The sequence below is a fragment of the Panthera pardus genome, unplaced genomic scaffold (assembly GCF_024362965.1).
Source record: "Panthera pardus isolate Hobbes unplaced genomic scaffold, ASM2436296v1 HiC_scaffold_16, whole genome shotgun sequence".
Taxonomy (NCBI): Eukaryota; Metazoa; Chordata; class Mammalia; order Carnivora; family Felidae; genus Panthera; species Panthera pardus.
The window spans coordinates 55,899,442-55,925,017 of record NW_026526721.1 but is presented as its reverse complement, the minus strand read 5'-3'; the positions used below and the strand labels follow the sequence as shown (position 1 = coordinate 55,925,017).

Genomic DNA, 25,576 nt, shown 5'->3' with positions numbered 1-25,576 from the left:
AAATAAGTAAACATTTTTTTAAAAAGGATATTCATACACTGGAAACACTCCTACAGCCTCTCTTATAAACAAAAATATGAACTACCAAAATTTAAGTTACCCTGAAGGGCAAGAGCTAGTTTTGGCTGTTCAGCTTTCATTAGAGGCACTGTGATTTATCTTAGGCTTATGGGTATTTATTTGAATGAGGATATGATTTCATGACTCTCTCTAGAATATAGTAAAGTTAGCCAAGAACTGAAACTACCATGTAAATATTCACAAGGCTACAAGGTCAAACCCTTAAAGAAACAAGATTACCAGGCCTTTACAGGACCCCCAGTGCACTGCTGAAAACAAACAAACCAAAAGTCATAAACAATTTAATCATAAGGGAAACATTTATTAAGTTATTGATAAAGGTTCCCATTCAGTATGTGGCTATTCTATGCCAGACACTGTGTTCATTGCCTTGCACTGTGTTTAGCATTATTACAAGCTCTTAATAAGTATTGGTTAATTTAACATCTTATTTTTAATCTTCACAAAAAAGCTTAATGTAGATTTTATTAGATCCATTCTCCATGTGAGAAAATCAGGTCAAATAGCTAATAAATGGTGTCTAAGCACTTTTCTCTACACTGAACTGCCCCTCACCTGGCAAAAGGAATCTGATGATTCTGCATTGAATATAATTTATAAAACATTGACTTTGTATTTTGCAATTTGAATGTCCTTAAACTGAGCATCGACTCTTCTAAATTGCAAGCATATAGAAAATACAAATACATCATTCTGCATGCATAACCGAGCGGTTAAAAATGCAACTACTTGACCTTCCATTGTTGTGGATTTGCATACACACAATTTTGAGCTCCTTTGAATGAGACAGAGCAAGACATCAAAAATATTATTTCAAGTTGCTAATATCATAGCAAACGCAACAGTAAATAATGTATCCTTGGACTTCTATTTGAATTATTCTTTAACTACAGAAGATACATACATAGAGATACAGAGAAAGAGAAAGAAGAAACACTTGCTAAAAGGAGACTCTAAGAGAAAGGGAAAAAGTGGATTTGAACACTTGGCATTTGACCTCTGTAGTCTTTTCTTTAAAAAAAAAAAAAGTTTTTTTAATGTTTATTTATTTTTGACAGAGAGAGACAGAGCATGAGCAGGGGAAGGGCAGAGAGAGAGAGGGAGACACAGAATCTGAAGCAGGCTCCAGGCTCTGAGCTGTCAGCCCAGAGCCTGATGTGGGGCTCAAACCCACGGACAATGAGATCATGACCTGAGCCAAAGTTGGAAACTTAACTGACTAAGCCACCCAGGAGACCCCTCCCCTTTTTTTTTTTTAATGTTTATTTATGTTTGAGAGGGCCTCTGTAGTCTTTTCTATCTCTAATATTTTATAATATAAATTGCCAATAAAACAATTACACTCAGTGTTTTAAACAAACTTGACATACTTTCTCCTTTCTTTTTGCTACTGCTGTTATATATATAGTACCAAAAATCAAATCCTCATCAATTCTAAGAATCATTCTAATAGGTAGAAAATTATTATCACTATTTTCATATTGAAGACAGAGAAATTACAATAAGGAAAATTTGTGATTGACCAAGCTCCTAAATCAAATGAGGAAAACATAAACATAAGAAAACAGAAACAGGGGTGTCTTGGGTGGCTCAGTCAGTTAGGTGTCTGGCTCTTGATTTCGGCTTAGGTCAGATTCTCATGGTTTGTGGGACCGAGCCCCAAGTTGGGCTCTGCACTGATGGTGTGGAGCCTGCTTTGGATTCTCTCCCTCCCTCTCTCTCTCTGCCCCACCCCTGCTCGCAGATGCGTGCGTGCACTCTCTCTCTCTCAAAACAAATAAATAAACACTAAATAAAAAAATTAAAAACAAAACAAAACAACTTGCTTTAATACCCAGGTGTAATTCTAAAAACTAGAAAAAGAAATGTTAATAATTTTTTTTTTATTTTTAATGCACTATCATAACTGTGAACAGACAATTACATATAATGACACATAAGAATAGATAGTTCAAATGTAAAGCAAATCATGTACATTTTATTTCTATAGGAGTTTTAGTTTTCAATATCCATATTAAATCTAAACAGAAACAAATCAAATCACAAATCATAATATCACATTAGAATATCTGTATTTGAATTTTATTTACTAATAATTGAGGTAGAAAGAATATGAGTCAATGGAATCTATTTATATTCTCTCTACATTATTTGTGGAGTTTGGATTGACCTTAATAAATTAAATATTATGAATACATTAGCCCTCAGAAATGAGAATGAAGAAGATATAGACATTCTCTTAGAAATCTATGACCTTACTTGCTTGCAAGATTCAGTAACTGTCATGGCCACGTTTATCTGAATGATGGATATTTTAAAACGTTCCAGGGAACACACAGCCGAGTTCTTCATGGAAAGCAACAATGGCTTTACATAGCATCTGCCCTGTGCAGAGTTTCTGAAATTTAGCAGACAGCCAGGTATAAAGGGAGCAAGACAGGGTGTTCAGGGATGTCAATCAGGGGTCTGAAGTTCTCTCCACACCTTAGTGAACAGGCAGGCTATTTCACTGACCTACACCTTGATTTCCTTATTGGCAAAATGAGACTAACACCACCAAACTTGAAGAATTATGGTGGGAAAAAGTCACCTTAACACACCGGCTGATCGCATTTATTGCACAGCTAAGCCTTCGGGATGGGAATCTGTACAGTGCAGCTCAATTCTTCACATGACACAGGCTTAATGTAGGTCCTTTGTCAAGTCATTGCTCGGTTTCTCCATCTGACACGTCACCTCTGTAAATCTGAGGGGAGAACCTTTTTGAGATAATTGATTGATAGGAGGAGATTTCTACTGCACAGCATGATATTTACCTTTATTATTATTTATACTTTTCAAAGAGAATTTCAGTTTGTTCCTGAGGAGTCTGGTTAGAGTTCCACGGGATTTGCAGTTTTGAAGTGAAACTGGGGGACAGGAAGGAGGAACTGTCCCTGTGAAGTCACTTTCAGTACATACCCACAGCTATATAAGCCCCGGCTGCCAGTAGGATGTGGCAGCCATCTGCCAATGTTACCCAACACTTATAAAACAGTCCCTTGAAAGGTTTAATTCCCTGTGGTAAATAAAACAGATTTTATTCCAAAATTTGAGAAGCATAAGCATGTCTAATTCTGATCCACAAACACATCGATCAACTAGCATCTCTAATTGAAGTGTGCAGCAGTTTACTGTTTTACTTCTGTTTACTATTTATCTCTTCGTTTACATATTTATGGCATTCTTTTCTTCTTCCCTAAGAGTGAAAACTGGCAGCTCCTAGAAGCTGGGAAATCAGAGGCACTAAGTGATATAAAAACAAAAAAGGAACAATTACCCACAGTAAACAAAAAAGAGTTTTCTCTGAGAGCTACATGAAGCAGCATATTTTTGATAGCTTTTATGCTCTGTCAACTTCCAGGCAAGCCATTAAAGGAAGACGGAGGAGAAAGAAGGCAAAAGAGGCCTCAAAGCACTTGGCGGTTTTCCATAATGAGCTTCCTGTCTAAGTCTCCAATAAAGGCCAGCTCCAGTAATGGGCCCCCGGTGAACTCAACATTCCTAACCCACATGTGTTGCTCCACACAACTGCATAAGGTAGAGAGAGACGAGGAGGCACCCCAGCTTTTACACGGCTCCTTAAAGGCAAGGTCCAAGACATATTATTCATCGCTGTATCCCCAGCGCCCAGCTGGGATTAGGTGTTTGCAGAATCAATTTGAATATGATTATGTGTTTCTGAGGCTGTTAAATAAAAAGATCCTTTAAATGCCTTATTCAGAAAACATATTTTTCCCTGACCAAACTATATCAGTTCCAGTGACTGTATTAATCCATGCTGATCCATGTATCTCCTTCACCAGATACATATGCATTTGCTGTAATCTATTCTTGTTTCTCACCTCCTTATCCCCATATGTAAGTAACTGATCATCCACTCTCAGATTTCCTTGCTGATTCAGATGCTCTGACTACTTTCTAACTTATTCTAAAACATTCCAGGGATGCCTGGGTGGCTCAGGTGGTTCAGTGCTCAACTCTTGGTTTCGGCTCAGGTCACGGTCTCACGGTTTCATGAGTTCGAGGCCCACACTGACAGTGCAGAGCTTGCTTGGTATTCTGTCTCCCTCTCTCTCTGCCCCTCCCCCGCTGGTACGCGCGCGCGCGCGCTGCGCGCGCGCGCGCGCTCTCTCTCTCTCCCTCTCTCTCTCTCTCTCTCTCAAAATAAACAAACTTTAAAAAATAAAACATTCCAGCAGCCAGCTTTAAGAGTATCCTTGATCCCCTCTTCCTAAATGGTATGGGAAAATGACTCTAAGAATATTCTGCCAGTTGAAGGCTGAGTCTGCTCCCCCTTGCTAGCCCCTGCCACCTCCAGCTGGCTTTTTAAAGGACTGAACCACCAGTAGGAACTCTAACATTCTTGCCAGCAGCCTTCTTTCAGACTTACCTGCTGGACTTCCACCCATCGATTACCAAAGCTCTGGAAAAACTTTGTGTCCTCCACACTCTGCCTAGGAATCCACTTGGGGTTTAGTTTCTCTATTTGAAGCAGTTGGCTTTGGGACAGTGGCAGTGGTAATTAAGGGAAAACGGTCCCAACAGGGGACGGTCTGAGCAGCAGCACTGCAAGTCCAGCTGTTGAAGACTTAGTGGAATATTCTTTGTCAAAAGTGCTGAAGATGGCAGCAATCAGTGCCTGTGAACCCCCCACTACACTTCCATGAGACAGGACGTGGTTCAGAAGCCTGAGGTTTCAGACATTATGCGAGGAGGATCTGAGTCAATGACTACGGAATACACTGTATGTGGCAACAAATTCTCTCAACAAGCCTTCTGTAGGCTGGTGGCCAGAGAGGCACCTGCTACCATTGCAAATGCCACTGTGATGAAGCAATTCTGCTCAAGGATGCCATGGCCAAGATTCAAATAAAGCTCCTCTGCAAAAGTGATTTTTTTTTTTACTTTATTTTTGGGGGAAGTTTTAGGTTCACAGCAGAAGTGAGGGGAAGGTACAGAGATTTCCCATATACCCTGTGTTCCCACACATGCATAGCCTCTCCCATTAACAACATACCCCACCAGAATGTAACATTTGTTTTAAATGCAAATCTACTTTGACATATCACAATTACCCAAAGTCCATAGTTGACCTCACAATTCACTCCATGTGTTGCACATTCTATGGTTTTGGACAAATGTATAATGGCATAGATCTGTTACTATAGTATCATACGGAGTATTTTTACTACCCTAAAAAAAATCCTCTGTGCTCTGCCTATTCATCCTTCTTCCCCATTCCCTAACCTCTGCCAACCACTAGTGTTTTTACTGTCTCCATACTTTTTGCCTTTTCCAGAATGTTATATAGTTGGGAGTCATACAGTACCGTAGCCTTTTCAGATTGGCTTCTTTCATTTAGTAATATACACTTAAGGTGCTTTCATATCTTTCCATGGCTTGACAGCTGTTTTTCTTTTAGCACTGAATAATATTCCACTGTTTGGATGTACCACAGTTTATTTATCCATTCACCTACTAAAAGACAACCTGGTTGATTGCAAGTTTGGACAATCATGAACAAAGCCACTATTAACATCCATGTGCAAGTTTTTGTGTGAACGTTAGTTTATAACTTCTTTGTATAAATAACCAAGGAACACAACTGCTGCATCTTGTGACAAGATTATATTTAGGTTGCATAATATTTTATTAGAGCTGATGTTATATATGCTAAGCCATACCAAGTTAATCATAAATATAGATATATTTATCATATATATTTATAGGGGCGCCTGGGTGGCTCAGTCGCTAAGCATATATATTTATAAATGTAAAAAAAGAAGGTTTAGTTTTATAAAAACAAAAACCACCGAACTGCCTTCCAAAGTGGCTGTACTATTGTTCACTCCTGACAGCAACAAATGTGCACCCCTGTTGCTCCACATCGCAGTGTTCTGGCTTTGGGCCATTCTAACTGCTATGTAGTAGTATCTCATTTTCGTTTGCATTTCCCTAATGACATTTGATATAGAGCATCTTTTAGTATGCTTATCTGCCATCCATATACCTTTTCTGGTTAGGTGTCTGTTATAAAAGTGACATTTTAATTAAAATAATTCTCTTCAAGAAACAATGAAGAAGAAAAATTCTTCCCTTGCACCTATCCTTACAGTCACCTCAGGCAATGGTGGCTCAGTTAAGCTTTCGACTTCAGCTCAGGTCATGATCTCACAGCTTGTGTGTTCAAGGGCCACATCACACTCTATGCCCACAGCTCAGAGCCTGGAGACTGCTTCTGATTCTGTGTCTCCCTCTCTCTCTGCCCCTCCCCTGCTCATTCTCTCTCTCTCCCTCTCTCTCTCTCTCTCTCAAAAATAAACAAACATAAAAATTAAAAATAAAAAAAGTCATCTCAGGCAAGACAACTTTGTAAAGGAAAAAACAAAATTAGAAAGTGAACACATTCTGATTTCAAGACTGAGTACAAGCAACAGTAATCAAGAGGTAATACTGGCGTAAAGATAAACACAAGGACAAAGGCAACTTAGTAGAGAAAAAGTATCTATTCAACAAGTAGTGGTGGACTGATAGATAGCCATAGGCAAAAATAAGAACTTTGGTCCATACACTGTATCATACATAGGCAAAATAGAGTACATACTTTATGATTCAATTTGTATAAAATCTAGGAAATGCAAATAAACTATAATGACTGAAAGCAGATCAGTCATTGCCTGGAAGGGGGGGATGGGGAAGAGTGGGAGCAAAGGATTACCAAGGGGCATGAGGAAACCTTGGAAAGATTAAACAAAGCAAGGCTGGGCATGGAGAGCCTCAGACTAGCTAACAGATGGGCCTCTGACTTAGCCAACCCAGTGGAGAGCTCTGAGCAAAACCTGTTCGTTAGAAGAGTCTCATCTCCTACTGTGTAGAAATGGCCAGACTGTGGTAGTCCTGCCATGCTCAGTCAGTGGCTGTGGACCTCTTGGAAAAGGGATGCCCTCCCTGAGAACAGAAGCCCAGGACGATCCCAAAGGCACTGAAGAGGAAAGCCGTCAATTCCCAGCACTCTGTACCAAACAACTTCCCTCTAAGCAACCTGACCAGCTCTCCTCCTTGGCTGCCACACCACCAAAGGAAAAAATACATTTTCTTAAAAACTCTAGAGTGTACAGTAAGTTTTCCAAAACTGGTCCTGAGACAGCTGGAAGATCCTCAATGATGGTAAAGCATTGGAAATCTTAGTGAGTTAGAAACGAGAAACTTATCTGTCAGACAAATTAGCCTAACTATTATTGATCAGGAGGTTGGGAGAAACATTCTTTTTTAGTATGTTCCTTCTCCACAGTGGAGAAGAAAAAACAAAAGCAAATGTCCAAGTGGTATTAAGCCTTCTGCAAAAGAAATTGCTTCTTTATATCTGTCCAGTGTGGAGGAAAATTCAACCACTCCCTAAATAAATTCTCTTCTCAAGAAGACCTTACACTTCATTTGATAATACTATGTCAGGTAAGACCCCAATATTACTACTACTACGACAGAATAATAGCAGTTCCCATGCAAGGTGGAACAAGCCCAAATGGAATCTAAAGTCATCAATGCAAAAGATTCCACTTTTATTTTCAAATTCAAGTGAATCAGATGCATAAGTAAACATGCTCAAAAAGGAAATAAATTTGCTATTCTCAATACTTTCCCAATGAAGGGAAAGAGATTACATTTCCAGAATACGGAGTGAAAGGGACATGGTGAAATATCCCTCTTATTTGAAACAGTGGTTGCATTACTGAACCACCTGAATAATTAAGCAAGCACTTGCCACCTGCAGGAAACAGAAAATGAAGGATAACATCAAGTACCTCTCAGCTCTAACTCTGAAAAAAGAAAATGATTTTTCCTGGGAATCAGTGGTTCCAACTTTATAAACTGGCACAAAATTATTAATGTCCTATAGTTTACAAATTGAGACATAGCACTTTTTAAAAGATTACCTGTTCATCTTTGATGGTTATACATTCTTCCCTGTGTTCTCATTTTTCTTTTTTTTTCTTTTTTTCTTTTTTTTTTAAATTTGTGTATCTATTAACAAATTTCTTTTTTTTCTAACTTTTTTTTTTATTTATTTTTGAGACAGAGAGAGACAGAGCATGAATGGGAGAGGGTCAGAGAGAGGGAGACACAGAACCTGAAACAGGCTCCAGGCTCTGAGCTGTCAGCACAGAGCCCGATGTGGGGCTCGAACTCACGGACCGTGAGATCATGACCTGAGCCGAAGTCGGATGCTTAACCGACTGAGCCACCCAGGCGCCCCTCATTTTTCTTTTTCTTTTTTTTTTTTTTTTTTTTTTTTTTCAACGTTTTTTATTTATTTTTGGGACAGAGAGAGACAGAGCATGAACGGGGGAGGGTCAGAGAGAGAGGGAGACACAGAATCGGAAACAGGCTCCAGGCTCCGAGCCATCAACCCAGAGCCTGACGCGGGGCTCGAACTCACGGACCGCGAGATCGTGACCTGGCTGAAGTCGGACGCTTAACCGACTGCGCCACCCAGGCGCCCCTCATTTTTCTTTTTCAATCAACGTGCACGCGCGCGCAAACACACACACACACACACACACACACACACACACACACACACACACACGTTACACATGTTCACATATACACACTACAGTTAAGCTTATAACATGATTATGGAAATAGATTGTGAATTAGGAGACCAAGGCTTGATATTCATACCTGCTACTGGATATTCTGCCTTAGGTTAATGTTAATTTTTCATTTAAATTAATTTTTAATTCCGTTTTTACACATGTCCAAGAAATGACTGTTAAAATATAAATATACAAAGACACTCTTTCTGCAAAATGGAAACATATTCTGCTTCCAAAGTACCAGATACAGTCTCTCTCTTCAAGTAATGTTTTGTTTAAGAAACAGCAAGAAAAAAACATATAGAGTACATGGAAAAACACCAAGGAAAATGAAAATGCCCAAATAGGAATTTGGAGTCCCTTGCCTAAATAAATGCAATGGCAGTAGCTACACAGCACTTTGAAAAGCTTGCTTAAGATGAATTTTATTGTGCATACATCAAAAAACAAAGGAAAAATTCAAGAATATGAATCAGGTAATAATTAAATCTAAGTAACCATCACTGAGCTTTTGCTATGTATCAGACTCTATGCTAACCACTTTACTGATATTTTCTAGTTAAACGTTACAAGAGTGTTAGGAAGTAGATATTAAAATCCCCATTTTAGAGGTGAGAAAAATCAGAACTTAAAAGATTAAATGCCTCACACACTGAAAGATCTGTAGTTCAAAAATACCTTTGTTTTACTAGAGCCACACTATAGCGATTCCAAATAAAGCAAAGACATCGTGATACTGGTTCTCAAACATTAGTGTGTCAGAATCACCTGGCAGACTTACTCAGATTGCTAACCACCACCCCCAAAGTTTGTGATCCACAGGTGCAGCTGGAGAATTTGCATTGCTATCCAATTCCCAGGGGATGCTGATGCTAGTCTAGAAACTACATTTTGAGGGGCACCTGGGTGGCTCAGTCAGTTGAGCATCCAACTCTCCATTCTGGCTCAGGTCATGATCTCACAGTCATGAAACTGAGCCCCGCTGGGCTCTGTGCTGAGCATGGAGACTGCTTGGGTGTCTCTCTCTCTCTCTCTCTCTCTCTCTCTCTCTCTCTCTCTCTCTCTCTCTCTCTCTCTCTGCTTCTCCCCTGCTCATGGGCACACTCATGCTCATGTTCTCTCTCAAAATAAATAAACACACAAAAAAGAAAGAAACTACATTTTCAGATGCACTGTGCTAAACCACTGGCTTCCAGACTTAGGTTTCAAAAATAAATAAATAAATAAATAAATAAATAAATAAATAAATAAATAACAATTAAAACTTTAATGAAGTTTGACAGATCATCAAATCTTACTATGCTAAGTTGGTACAAAAATTACACACACACACACACACACACACACACACACACGCATGCACACACACACACACAAAACCTGTGTTAGTATTTCTATAATTTTTGTTTTCTTTCTTTTTTTTAAATTAAGGCATGATTTACATATGGGAAAATCGATTCTGCAAGTTTGACAGACATATACTGTTAAAGAGCATTTGGATTGTTTCCAGTTTGGAGCAATTATGAAAATAACAGTTATAAACATTCACAAATATGATTTGTATGTGTGCTCAGGAATGGGATTACTGAATCATATAGTAAGAGTAGCTTAAACTATATAAGATACTCCTCAACTGGTTTTTCAAATTTAGCTGTATCATTTTATATTCTTACCAGCAATGTTTGAGAGTTGTTTCACATCTTCACCAAGACTCACTATTGTCAGTTGCTTTGTTTTTAATCTTCGCTATTCTAACAAATGTATAGTGAGATCTCGTTGTAGCTATAATTTGTATTTCCCCAATTAATAACGATGCTGAGCATTTTTTGTGTCTTCAAACTTTGCTCTTCTTTCTCAAAATTTTTGTCTATGCTAGTGGCTCTGTATTTCCATATAAATTCTAGAATCAGCTTGTTAATTTTATATAAAACGTACTGCAGAGATTTTGAATATCATTGTATTGACTCTGTACATCAAATTAGGAAGAATTAAGATCTGAACCAAATTGGGTCTTCCAGTTCACGAATATGGCATATGTCTCTTTGATTTCTTACATCAATATTTTCTTGTTCTCAAAATGCAGATCTTAAACATATGTTGTAAGACTTATACCTAAATATCTCATTTCAAGGTGCTATAATAAGGATACTTTTTAAATTTTAATGTTCAAATCTTTATTACTAATATATCACTTTAGTTTTCAAAGATGCTTTACTGCTAAAAATGAGAAGGGTGCACAGTGAAATTTCAATAAATATTTTTGGTTTAGTGAATAAATTAATGAATAAGTAAAATGATGAAAATACAGAATACAAAAGCAGCTTCAACTTACAGAGAAGGTGATAAACCTAAGGATGTAGAGGGCCAGGATGTCTAATTTCCATCCTGATGTTACTCAGTTGTCCTTTGGGGTTTAACTCATGTTTCTTAGATATTCAGGTATGTGTCTCCTTGACATTCAGTCTCAAAGTATATATAACTTACTGCAACAGCCCATTCTTAGCCCCACCCAGAGTCATTTTATATCAATGACTTTCTATCCACCCTACTATAATTTTTTCATAACCTTCTATACTGCTTGACCTTTCCTTTTTATTGACTTATTTGATTATTTTTGGTCTTCCCTCACTAGTTTTATTTACTGCTATATAAAGAACTTACAACAAAGTCTGACACACAGAAGTCATCAGTATGCATTTATTGGAAAAACGAAGGAAAAAATGTATAGATACAGGAATGAGCTGTAAAAATAACCATTTTTAAATAAAAAAAAAAATAGGGGCACCTGGGTGGCTCAGTTGGTTAAGTGTTCAACTCTAGATTTTGGCTTAGGTCATGATCTCATGGTTCATGAGATCAAGCTCCAGGTAGGGCTCTATACTGACAGCACAGAGCCTGCTTGAGATTCTCTCTCTCCCTCTCTATTTGCTCCTCCTCCACTTGCTATCTCTCTTTCTCTCAAAATAAATATTTAAATAAGAATAATAAAATAAATATAACAAAAAGTAAAACCACTTGAAAGAGTAAGTAATATCATAAAGTACTAGGAATAATTTTTTAAATTATGCAAGACCTTCATGGAAGAACTACAAAATACTTCATGTGGGACATACAAGAAGCCCTGAATAAACACCATATTCATGACTAAGAAACTCAAAACCACAGAAGTTATTAATTTTCCTTAAAAAATATATATATAAATGTATTGTACCTCCCAGGGACAGAACTACAGTGAGGGCAGTGGGACTAGAGAGAACCCTGATGAGGGTACAAACTTTAAAAGGATTAAAAAAAAAAAAAAAACTTCAGTAATCAAGATAAATAATATCTTAATGCAATATTTTTGCAAATTAATGCAAAAAAGTCAATGATCATTATAACAAAGTATACAAATTTTCAATAAAGAATAAAAGATAAGATCAGTCCTGATTTTCCATTTCACCTCCACTTCCAATATGACTTGACATGGGCACTATTACTGATTTGATGTTCATTAAAAATGTTGGTATTTTGTTATTCAGGTACTTTTTGTATTAACTTTTTATTTCTGAAATATTATTCATCTTGATTACTGAGTTTGGGGGGACACCCCCTTAGACTTTGCTCTTGAGATAAATGTTTCATTTTCATCATTTGACTCCTCCTAGTTTTAGCCAAGCAATTTCTACAGAAACTACATAAGATTTTTAAGTCATTTATCAAACTGATTCTTTTTTAAAATTTTATTTTAGAAAGAGAGGGAGAGCATGAGTGGGAAAGGGACAGAGGGGGAAAAAGAATCTCCATTCTCAGCATGGAGTCTGACACAGGGCTTGATTCCACCACCCTGGGATCATGACCTGAACAAGAACACGAGTCGGACACTCAACCAACTAAGCCACCCAGGCACCCCAAACTGATACTTACATGTGAACTTTAGAAGGTAGGTCTAAGAATAGTTAAAAGGTACTGAAATATAAGAGCCAAACAATCCTTGAAAAACCTACTAATTAGTCATCTTCACAGATCAAGGTATATGTCTCCTCAACCACAGCAAGAACAGAGACGAGCTCAGTAGCTGCAGACTGTAGTTAAGGGAACTGGACAGAAGCAGCAGGTATTGAGAGAATGAATACGAAGCAGCTTTTGCTAAAAGAAACCACCAAGTGGCCATTCGGATCACATCTGCGATGTAGAAAAACACAAAAGGTACCTGACCACTCCCCCATCCCCCCAACAAGGAACAGAGTGGATGGAGGACTTGCAGGGTGGGGCTAGAGTCCCAGTTACTTAGCTAGCTGATGTCAAGAAGATATGGGATATCTTTAAGGATCTCCAGATCTATCCATGGAGAAGCTAAGAACTACCAAGTACATTTATAGTACACATCACTCCTCAATCTCCTTGTACATATCCTTGCTATGTGGTGGCTCTGAATGGGCCCCTGGATTTGATACTTTGATTTCTTGACTCCTATTCTGGATTCACCCCTATTTCCATGATAGCCTGAATCATGGGTTTATCCCTTTTCAGATTCTCTCTGCCCCTCCCCACCTTACCTGCGTAATTAACTACACCCCCCATCCTTAACCTCCAACACCATCTCCCAGCTGGTTTCTCTGTCCAGTTGTAATCTTCATCTACTCCTGTTTCTAGTTCCTCATGAATAGTTATAAGCAGGACTGTGACCTAGAGAGGAAGAACCCTTTGTATTGCCATATGCAGAAAGTAAAATATAAAAATCAATTAGAAAAATAGAGACTCTCACTTTTGTTTTATATTGTGGGACTTAAGCTACTAGTACTTAGAAAAATTAAATTAAGCTGAACTAAAAATTTGAAGAAAAGGATAGACCAACTGTATCTGCTATTAAATCGAATATGAAGTTTTAAAAGATGCTAGGATACAGAACTTCTACTGATTATCAGCACCTAATGCTAACACGTTTCTGAGAAGCAACCATGTGTAACAGGTGTACCATTCATCACAAACTGAACAAAGAAAAGGTGTCTGCAGTCAAAGGATTTTTTCCCTCTCATTTGGCCCTGCCAAACCCTTTTCTAAAGGCTCTTACAAACATGAGAAAGACAAGCAAGATTGTGCCTTTTCTACTAGCAGATAAAACCCCTGCTTTTCCTAGGTGCTGCAGCATCTCTCTCTTAGCGAGGTAAAGCTCTCACATTATGATATTTAAGCCAGGTCAGTGAAAACTGCAATGGTTAGCACACTCATTACAATGCACATCTGCCAACAACACTGTAAAAAAGAACATTCCCTGAGGCTGGTGAACCCTCTCAGCAGTAATTTTACTCATTTCCTACCTTCCCCCAAACATGAATAATCTCATTTTTCAGTTACTATGCATTTCTTTCTGGTGGATTTCTCTCTTATTAAATTAGCCTTATCAAACGAGTAACAGTTTAAGAAATACAAGTTACACGATGAGTGTAGTTACAAAGATAGTGTCAGAGGAAGTTATTTTCCAGTGTTAATTTTTTGCTTGATACGAATTGCTAGCATTAAGTCCTGTAATAGTGCCACACCTAAGCATGCTAGATGCTTCATGATGTCTTATTTGTGATATCCTGAACACATTTGTCCAGCTTATTCTATCTATTTTCCCTATTTCTGAACCCAAAATACGGGTTTTTATATATTTTCTACTTGGGGCTGTTTTATATGCTTGATTCTATCAACAGGAAAATGATAATGCATTCTGTAGTTCATTGTTTCCTTTATTTTTTGTAACCCATTCAAGACAGAGGGCCCACACATTTTCAATTAAATAATTCTAGAATCACAAGACAAGAAGTAATATTGTTTATGTAGAGATGGGGCTGGGAATGCTAACAAGCTTGGTACATCAATTCAGGGTAACATCCTGTAATTCTAAAGTTCACCTTGAAGTTTGCACTGCATTTTGTCATTCTATTTAAATGTGCCTTTGTAAAAGAAGAGCAATGAAACTTTTTACTTCATTCTGTTAGTAATCCTTAAAGACCAAAAATTAAAGTCAATGCCAAACCACAGCTTTGTCAATATGTTCAATTTCCTAGCGGTATATATGTTTTTGGCCCCAAATATTTTTCTTTCTTAATTTCTTTTCTTTACTAATGCATTACAAAGTTGCATGTAGGTACACTTTTTTTAAGATACAAAAACTAGTCTCGTAGAAAGCATTTCAATAGGGCAATACTTTAGCTTTCTTTATTTTTATTTTTTTTAATTTATATCCAAGTTAGTGGCATATAGTGCAATAATGATTGCAAGAGTAGATTTCAGTATTCATCCTCTATGTATAACACCCAGTGCTCATCTCCACATGTGTCTTCCTTAATGCCCATTACCCATTTAGCTCATCTCCCCACCCACAACCCCTCCAGTAACCCTCTATTTGTTCTCTGTATTTAAGAGTCTCTTACAGTTGTCCCCTTCCTTGTTTTTATATTATTTTTGTTTCCCTTTCCTTATGTCCATCTATTTTATAACCTAAATTCCTCATATGAGTGAAGTCCTATGGTATTTGTCTTTCTCTAATTTCACTTAGCATAATACTCTCTAGTTCCATACATGTACCTGCAAAGGCAAGACTTCATTCTTTTTGGTTGCTGAGTAATACACACACACACACACACACACACACACACACACACACACACACACTATATCTTCTTTATCCATTCATCCATCGATGGACATTTGGACTCTTTCCATATTTTGGCTATTGTCAATAGTGCTGCTACAAACAATGAGGTGCATTTGAATGTGCCCCTTTGAAACAGCACAACTGTACCCTTGCATAGATACCTAGGTAGTAGTGCAATTGCTGGGTTATAGGGTAGTTCCATTTTTAATTTTTTGAAGAACCTCCATACTGTTTTCCAGAGTGGCTGCACCCCCAGTTTGCATTCCCACCAGCATTGCAAAAGAGATCCTCTTTCTCCTCAGTCTCACCAACATGTGTTTTTTGCCTGAGTTGTCAATGTTAGGCATTCTGACAGATGTGAGGTGGTATCTCATTGTGGTTTTCATTTGTATTTCCCTGATGATGAGTGATGTTGAGCATTCTTTCATGTGTCTGTTAGCCATTTGGATGTGTTCTTTGGAAAAGTGTCCAATCAGGTCTTTTGACCATTTCTTCAATGGATTATTTGTTTTTTGGGTGTTGAGTTTGATAAGTTCTTTACAGATTTTGGATACTAACCCTTTATCTGATATGTCATTTGCAAATATCTTCCCCCACTCTGTCAGATGCCTTTTAGTTTTGCTGATTGTTTCCTTCACTGTACAGAAGCCTTTTATTTTGATGAGGTTCCAATAGTTCAATGTGCTTTAGCTTCCTTACTGAAATAGTTTTAATAGATTCACATTGACTAAATAACCACGATAGCTCTAAGTTGTGATGGATAGTAGATATAGCAATCTTCCATAAGAGTTTCAAATATTACTCAAATTTTGCATTATGATACAGATTTACTATCACACACATATATCATTTTCAATTCAGTTTAACCCCCGTCTTGTAAATTCTGTGCCCCACCACATTGAATCAACTTAGTGCAGATTCTCATTCTTTTTTCAAAATTTAAAGTGATAAATTCTTTTTCATTGATATTAAGGAGGTCAAATCTTCACAGATTATGGTGGTCATATGAGATTACTATATCATATGTCAAATATTCAAATATGTATCAAGTATCTACTATGTGTAATGCTCAGCCATAGGTCCTGGAGCATACCAATTAGAAACTAATCAAAAATCCTTTGAAACATTACAGTTGGTGAGGGGATCAGAGAATAAATAAAGTAAGTAACATCTAATATATAGTATATTGTATAGGGTTAAGTGCTATAAGAAAAATAAAGCAGGTAAAAGAGATAGGGCCTACAAGAATAAGCTGCACTTTTAAATAGGCCAGAGTAAGAATTACTGAGGTGATACTTTTAAGTAAAAACCTGTCGAATACACGGGGGGAAGCCTGTCTCTGAGGGGGGAACACAGAGAACAACAGGGCAATGGCCCTGAGATATATTTGGCATGTTTGAATAATAGCAAATAGGCCAAGGGGGTTAGAATAGGATAAATGAAAAGAAAAATAGTAGGAAGAAAAGTCAAAGAGATAAAAGTAGGAGGTGGTGAGCTTATGATGTGACACCTTGTATTCTATATGGGTGACACCCTCTGGAGTTGTTCAGGACACCTCCAAATGGGCTTCATGAGATAGGGCTTGGTGGGGTCCCTTACTGACTTTGGCTTTTACTCTGAGTAAAATGTAAAAACACTGGAATATTTTGAGCAGTACAGTAAAATTTTCTGACTTAAAATGCAGTGGGATTATACTGGCTGCCTAATTTTTTACTTCCTTAGGAACAGACAGAAGAGGGACTAGAGAGGAAACTAGGGATCCTAATAATAAGTAATTGAAATAATCCCTCCAAGAGGAGGTGATCACCTAGATGAGAGAAATAGAAGTAGAGGTAGTGAGAAGACATTGGAACCTAATTATACTTTTCAAGATTTGTTAATTAACTTGAAGATGAGAGAGAAATACAAGAGTCAAGAACTGCTCCAAGGTCTTTGCCTTAGAATAAGAATAAGGTTGCCATTAACTAAAGTGGGAAAGATTGTAAGAAGAATGAGTTTCAAGGGGGAAACTTCTGAGTTCTTTTTGGATATGTTAAGATGAGATGCCTATTAGCATCTAAATGAAGATGTGACATAGACAAATGGATAATGGTCTGGAATTAGGGAAAGATTTATGAAAGTATTGAAATAGGGAAACTGAGGACGCTGGACTGGCTCAGTTGGTGGAGCACACGACTATTTGATCTCAAGGTTGTGGGCTCGGGCCCCATATCAGGTATAGAGACTATTTAATAATAAAATCTTAAAAAAGAAAGAAAGAAATAAGAAAACCGAAGGAGTCCATAAAAACCTAGCTTTTGCTCCTTTTCCTGTTTCTACTCTTGCTAGGAGCTGCACCCCCACTTTACACATGACTGAGAATACAAATAGTGTGTGTCCTCCTTATAAGGGACAAGGAGTTAATGATTTCTCTAGTATAGATAACATCTAGGGAAGGACCAGGTGAGAAAGACCAGATGAAGCTATCATATGCATATTCCAGATGGCCAGCACTAGACATCTCGACACCAAGACCCCCTGGCTCCAAGGAATAATACCTGGGCCCTTGCCTTTGTTCTAACTTGTTCCTGGATTCCTGAGAGGACACGTATTCCAGACCACAATCCTCAGTAAAAACCCCAGACCCTGAACAAAGATGAGACTTTCTCCTTTCCTTTATGAATCTCCCAAACCTCCATTCTATATCTACTCTCCATGTATCTTCAAATAACTCTGCTCTTACTTACTTCTAGTCACGTTTTATTTCCATCCTATTTGACTGGTCCTGTGAGACCCCTCTGGGTCCTCAGACCCAACCTGCTAACACCACTATTTAGGCCATAAGATTAGATAAATTCACCCAAAAAAGTACTGAATATATTGGGGTAGGATCCAGAGGACAAGATTTTTGCCTCAGCTATGTGGGATTGAATAAGTCATTTAATTTCAATAGGCTCCAGTTTCACATTGGTAAAATAAGAAAAATGCTGCATCTTCTGTATCATAAATGAATTGTGAAAAGCAAATTAGATAGCATCATATGGTAAAGCAAACTTGAAAATGCAAGTAAATATCTGAATAATTGAGGAATGCAAATATTTTAAGATCAAACTAAAAACAATTATATCACTTTTAAGTTATTGTCTCTTGGGTTCAAATCCAACTTCTATATCTGCTTCCTTAATGTGGGGTCAGATCTTTGCAAATCACACTTCTAGCGAGTTCTACAAGTAAGTGATGTTAGAGGAGGACCCCAATGACGATGGTGAAAGAAGGGCCCTCCCCTTTCACATTTACTAATTTTTGGCTTCCTGTGTGCATCTTGTTTCTGTCGGCATCACCCCAGCCTTGCTTATTCAGCCAAGCAATAGTGGTTTGTTCTTCTAACCTTAACTGAATCCATTTTTCAGGGTTTCCAACACTTGCAGAATCTACCTTATTATGTGCCCTCAGAGATGCCAAGAAGAGCCAGCTATCACTTCCCTCCTCAGTGGGCTAAGTACCAACCTCACAGACCTCTCCTCTGAGGTTAGAGACATCAGTACCATTTGACAAGCACCTCCAATCTAAGGCCAGGATTTCAGCTTTATAGAGTTCTTTCTGAATTCATTTAAGTTCTAATTCCATCTTCTTTCTTCTCCTAAACCTAGAAATGATATAGTTGCAATTGCTATTTCCGTGATACCATGCTGAAAATATCCTTTTTTGCAGTTTTAAACATCTGGTCAAGAAATCTTTATAATGAATTCCCTCCATTAAAGTAACTTCCTAATGATCCTTGACTGATACAATGTCATGGAGCCACTGGCATAGAGAGAGTGGATCTAAAATATTTTAAATAAAAACCTCAAACAAAGGAAATACTTTTGAAGAATTACACTTTAAAACAGATCCTTAAAACTAAAATGCATATCCTTCAAAAAACTGATAAAATAAAATAATTTCTAGAAATAAATCTGTAAGAATGAAGGAATTAGGAGAAGAGGTGGTAACCAGAAAATCCTAAAAAATTGAAAAGCAAATGGAAAAATGGCAAGTGACCTAGAAAACCTGAGAATGCTAAAACCTAAGCCCCTAGGGAAGGAAAAGCACAAAAGCAAGCCAATCTGCACATTAGAACCAAAGAAACATTTCAGCAACGGAAAGCAGGGTACTTTTGAGCAATGATTTCCCTGGGTTTTCTTTATATATAGATACATTTTTTAATTGGTTTATTTATTTTGAGAAAGAGAGAAACAGGGAGAACATGAGTGGGGAAGGGCAGGGAGAGAAGGAGAGAGAGAGAATCCCAAGGCTTCATGCTATCAGCACAGAGCCCAATGTGGCTCGAACTCACAAACTATGAGATCATGACCTAAGCCGAAACCAAGAGTTGGACATTTAACTGACTGAGCCACCCAGGCACCCCTCTCTGGTTTTTCTTTTTTGCCTGATATATTCTAAATTGAGTGCTGAAGCAGCAGCAACCCGGAAATACCAAAAAGCACAGACAAATATCTTCCCAAGAAAAGCTTTCCCAATCCAGCCAAAGATGCAGAAAAGGAGCAACCTACTAAAAAAATTTTTTTTTCTGAAATCAGACAGTAACAATTCTTCTCCACCCAAACACTACAGAAAAACTGTGACCCCATCCACACCTCTGCCATCAAAAGTAAAATGAGAAAACTAGAATTTTACTCTCACCTGGCTGTAACAAGTCACCCCAATTTCTCTGCCAGGGAGGGGTCAGTGAAGACTAAGAAAGAATATGAGACTTTTATCCCTACTGAATGATAACAAGATTTCCTCCCGTGGGATTGGTGGAGACCACATGGGAACCCTGGACTTCTACCGAGACCCAAACGTACTGAGATGCCCCTAACCTTTCCTGCTGAGTTGTATCAGATAAGGCCTAGTGAAGAGTCAAGCCATTTGCCAACACTTAGTAGTAACAAGGCACCAATCCCCTGACAGTATATGGGGAGTCATAATAAGGCACCTCTCCCACTTTCAACCAGAGTGGTATTAGTGGATACACACTAAAGAACCAGGTCTCCCAAGGCACCTTGGTGGCTCACTCAGTAAATCATCTGACTCTTGATCTCAGCTCAGATCTTGATCTCAGGGTAGTGAGTTCAAGCCCCATGTTGGGCTCCATGCTGAGTGTGAACCTATGAAAGAAAGGAAGAAAGAAAGAAAGAAAGAAAGAAAGAAAGAAAGAAAGAAAGAAAGAAAGAAAGAAAGAAAGAAAGAAAAAAGCCTGCTCTCCCATCCTCACCTGTCACTAACAAAGACCACATTCCCTCCCTCCATTGTCAATGGACATCAAGTAGGTAACCTGGACATTTACTTCCATGAGTAAAGACATGACACCCCTCTTTCCCCACTGGAATGGTATGAGAGTGTGCCTGCTATGCCACAAATTTACATACGAACAGAAGGCTTATAACATAATAAACAAAATGTTCAGAATTCAATAAAAAAATCATTCACTGTACAATGCTATGAAATTCTTACCTAAAATGAGATAAAACAATGGACAAATGCTGACAATGAGACATAGATGTTAGAATTATCTGGTAAGAATTTTTAAGGATCAATAACAAAAATACCTCAACAATTATGAACATGCTTGAAACAAATAAAAAACTACAAATTCTCAGTTAAGAAAAAGGAGATATAAAGAAGGTTCAAATGCATTTTTAAAAAATAACTAAAATTCTAAACCTTGGGGCACCTGGGTGGCTTAGTCAGCTGAGCATCCAACTCTTGATTTCAGCTCACGTTATGATCTCACAGTCATGGGATTGAGTCCCACACTGGGCTCCAGGCTAAGCATGAGATTCTCTCTTGGGATTCTGCTTGGGATACTCTCTCTCTCCTTCTACTGCTTGGACACACACACTCTCTCTCTCTAAAATAAAATAAAATAAAATAAAATAAAATAAAATAAAATAAAATAAAATAAATAAAAAAAAATAATAAAATAAAATAAAATAAAATAAATAAAATACATAAAATAAAATAAAATAAAATAAAATAAAATAAAATATAAAACAAAACAAAACAAAATAAAATTCTAAAACTCAATGAATAGGCTTAACAGCAAAATGGAGAGGACAAAGTAAAGAATCAGTGAACTGGAAGACAGCATAGCAGAAATTACCAATCTGAACAACAGAGAGAAAATAGACCAGAAGAAATTAAGGACTTGAATTTTAACAGAAGATCTAATACTCTTGTCATAGGAATCTTCGAAAGAAAGGAGAAAGATGGTATGCCTAAAAAAATATTCAAAGATATAACGTCTGAAAAATTCTCAAATTTGTCAAGAAAATAGATTACAAATTCAAGAAGTTGAGCAGACACTCAACTTAAACTCAAATATATCCATACCTAAGCATATTATACTCAAACTCTGAAAACTGAAAACAAAGAAGTAATCTTAGAAGCAATGGAAAAGAAATGACACCTCAACTCTAGGGGGAAAATAATTCACATAACACCAGATTTCTCATCAGAAGCTATGAAGGCCAGAAGGAAGTGGTACAACATTTACCAAGTGCTGAAATTCAAGGACTTCAAATCAGAGTTCTTTATCCAGCAAAAATATCCTTCAGAAATGAACAGGGAAAACATTCTCAGATAATGAAAAACTGAGAGAATTTGCCACCAGCAGAACTACCCTAAAAGACTGGCTAAATAAAGTTCTCTGAACAGAAAGGAATTGATAAATAAGAAATCTGGAAATTTAGAAAGAAAAACAGAAAAGAACAAACAAATGAACAATAGAAAAAGAAAGATTCTGGGTAAATATGATAGACTTTTCCATTCCTCTTGAATTTTCTAAATTATGTTTGAAGTTGGAAGAAAAATTATGACACTGTCTAATGTATTACAAAGTTGCCTAATTGTTTTAGGAAATATGTAAGGCAATTATACCATGCAAGGATGAGGGTAAAGGGACAAAAAGAGAGGTAAGATTTCTATAGTTCACTTAACACCAATAGACACAAGCAGATCATAGGAAGTTACGTGTATACAATGCAGTATCTAGAGCAACCACTGAAAAAGCTATACAAAAAGCTACATTAGTGAAAAATACTATAGATACACCAAAGTGGATTTTTAAAATATGTCCAAGTAATTTAAAGAAAAGGGGAAAAATGGAGAAAGGAGAAACAGAGAACAAACATAAAACAAAAACAAAATGGCAGACATAAGCCTTAACTTAAAAATCATTACATTATATAAATGGTCTAAATCCACAAATCAAAAAATAGGGATTGGCAGACCCAACTATACACTGACTACAAAAACACTTCAAGCATAACAATGTAAGCAGGTGGAAATTAAAACAATACAAAGATATGCCATGCAAAGATGAATTAAAAGAAATCAGGAATGACTATATAAACATCAGATAAACTGGACCTCAGAAAAAAGAAAATTACCAAGGATAGAGAAAAATATTACATAATCATAAAAGAGCAAATCCATCAAGAAGACTCAATTCTAATTGTGTATGCATCAGACAACAAAGCTCAAAATACATAAAGTACAAACTGATGGATCTGAGAGGAGAAATAGACAAATCGACACTTACACTTGGGGATTGTCAACACTCACGTCTCAGCAAATGATAGAATTACTAGACAGAAACTTGGCAAAGGATATAGAAGAACATCAACAAACAGGATCTCATCAACATGAATAGAACAGTCCACCCAAAACAGCAGAATGCATATTTGTTTCAACTGTCTACAGAACATATACAAAAATAAACCATATGTAGGGTCACAAACAGATCTCAACAAGTTTTAAAGAATTAAAATCATTCAGGATGTGTTCACTTACAACAGTGGAATAAAAATAGAAACTGACAGAAAACACTAAAAAAAAGCATGTTTTTAAGTAACACAATGAGGAAATCTCAAACGAAAATTTTAAAATACATTGAATTAAATGAAAATGAAAATACAACATATTAAAATTTGTAAGACACAACTAAAATAATGCTGAGAGAGAAATCTGTCACACTAAATGTTTACATTAGAAAAGAGGAAAGTTCTCAGGGATGCCTGACTGGCTCAGTCAGGTGAGTATCTGACTTGATTTTGGCTCAGGTCATGATCCCAGGGTCATGGGATTGAGCCCCACATCAGGCTACATGCTGAATATGGAGCCTGCTTAGGATTCTCTCTCTCCCTCTGCCCTTCTCCTGTACTTGTGCGTTCTCTGTCTCTCTAAAATAATATTTAAAAAGAAAGAAAAGAGAGTTCCCAAGCCAATAATATAACTTGCTACCTCAAGAAACTAAAAAAGAAGAGCAAAAAAAAAAACTCAAAGGAAGCAGAAGGAAGGAAATAATAAAAATAACAACAGAAATAAATGAAACAGAAAAATGACTGAGAAAATCAGTAAAACTAAAAGCTGGTTCTTGAAAAAATTTTTAAATGATAATAACCAGTAAGAATATCCAAAAAAATAAAGAAAGAAGGCAAATTAGTAATAACAGGAAGGAACCAAAAGATACTACTACAGACAAGGCAGAGATCAAAAGAATAATTGGAAATACTATGAACAACTATCCAATGTAAATTGGACAATTTAGATGAAATGGACCAAATCCTTGAAAAACACAATCTAACAAAATTTAAAGAAAGTTAAATCAATAATTTGAATGACCCCCTAAGAGTTAAAGAAACTGATTTGGTAATTTTATGGGAATGCCAGCTGGTGCAGCCACTCTGGAAAACAGCATGAAGGTTCCTCAAAAACTAAAAATAGAACTGTCCTATGACCCAGCAATTGCACTACTAGGCATTTATCCATGGGATACAGGTGTGCTGTTTCAAAGGGACACATGCACCCCAATGTTTATATGGAGAACAAACTGAGGGTTACTATAGGGGTTGTGGGAGGGAGGATGGGCTAAATGGGTAAGGGGCACTAAGGAATCTACTCCTGAAATCATTGTTGCACTATATGCTAACTAATTTGGATGTAAATTTTTAAAAATAAAATTTTAAAAATTAATTAATTAATTAATTAAAAAAATAAAAACAAGGCCAGTCTGAGAAACTGTCAGTCAAGAGGAACCTAAGATGATATGACAAAATATAATGCGGTATCTTGGAAAAGAAAAATGACATTAGGTAAAAACAAAAGAAATCAGAAAAAAAAATATGCCCTTTAATAATAATGTATCAAGTTAGTTTGCTACTTTTAACAAACATTATAAACTGATGTAATATTCTTACTTACAGGGATGTTGGGTGTGGGGAATATGGAACTCTGTATTGTCTTATCAATTTTATTATACATCTAAAACTTATAAAATAAAGAGTTTATGTAAAAATTAAAAACAAACAAACAAAAAGAAACTGAATTACTAATTTTAAAACTCCAAAAAAAAATACATCCAGGCCCTCATAGTTTCATTGGAGAACTCTACTAAATGCTGAAGGAAGAGTTAACACCAACTGTATACAATTTCTTCTAGAAAATAAGTGGCTGCAATCATTTAGGAAACCAGTATTATCCTGATTGCAAAGACAGTACAGAAAGTGAAAACTACAAACCAGTATTCATTACATAGTATCACTGCAAAAACACTTTAACAAAATATTAGCAAATAAACTTTCAGTAATACATAAAAAGAAACATATACCATGACAATATGTTTATTCTAAAAGGCTGGCTTAATATTAGAAAATCAATCAGTGTAATCTACCATATTAACAGGCTAAAAAGGAAAATTTCATGATCACATTAATTGATACAGAAAAAACAGTTGACAATATTTCTTAGTCATCAAACTAAAAACTCAGAAAACTAGGTAGAGAGAACTTTACCCATTTGATACAGAACATCTACGAAAGGCCTCCCACCAATATCATTACTTGATGGTGAAAGACTGAAAGCTTTCCCCTAAGATCACAAAAGGCAAGGATATCTGTTCCCATCCCTTCTATTCAGTATAGTTCTGAAGTTTTAGCTAGTACATTAAGGCAAGTAAAGGGAATAAAAGGCATACAAATCAGAAATAAAGAAGTAAAATTGGCCCTATATTTGGAACGATCATCTATTCAGAAAAAAATCAAAGAAATTTATTAAACTACTAAGTAAGTTCAATACGGTCACAGGCTATAAGGTCAACATACAAAAATCAGTTGTATTTTTACGTACTAGCAATGGACAACACATGGACACCAAGACTAAAAATATAACACTTATACAATTTATTTTTAAAAAATAAAAGAAATGCTTA

General features: G+C 36.7%; 1 long non-coding RNA gene across 1 annotated transcript in view; it reads right to left on the bottom strand.

The window, feature by feature from the left end:
- Positions 1-2,245: 2,245 nt before the first annotated feature.
- LOC109266363 (uncharacterized) overlaps positions 2,246-25,576 on the bottom strand; it is a 142,383-nt gene continuing 119,052 nt past the window's right edge. Inside the window, exon 3 of the long non-coding RNA XR_002079689.2 lies at positions 2,246-2,827. This is a non-coding gene — a long non-coding RNA (uncharacterized LOC109266363). The remainder of the gene's footprint in view (positions 2,828-25,576) is intronic.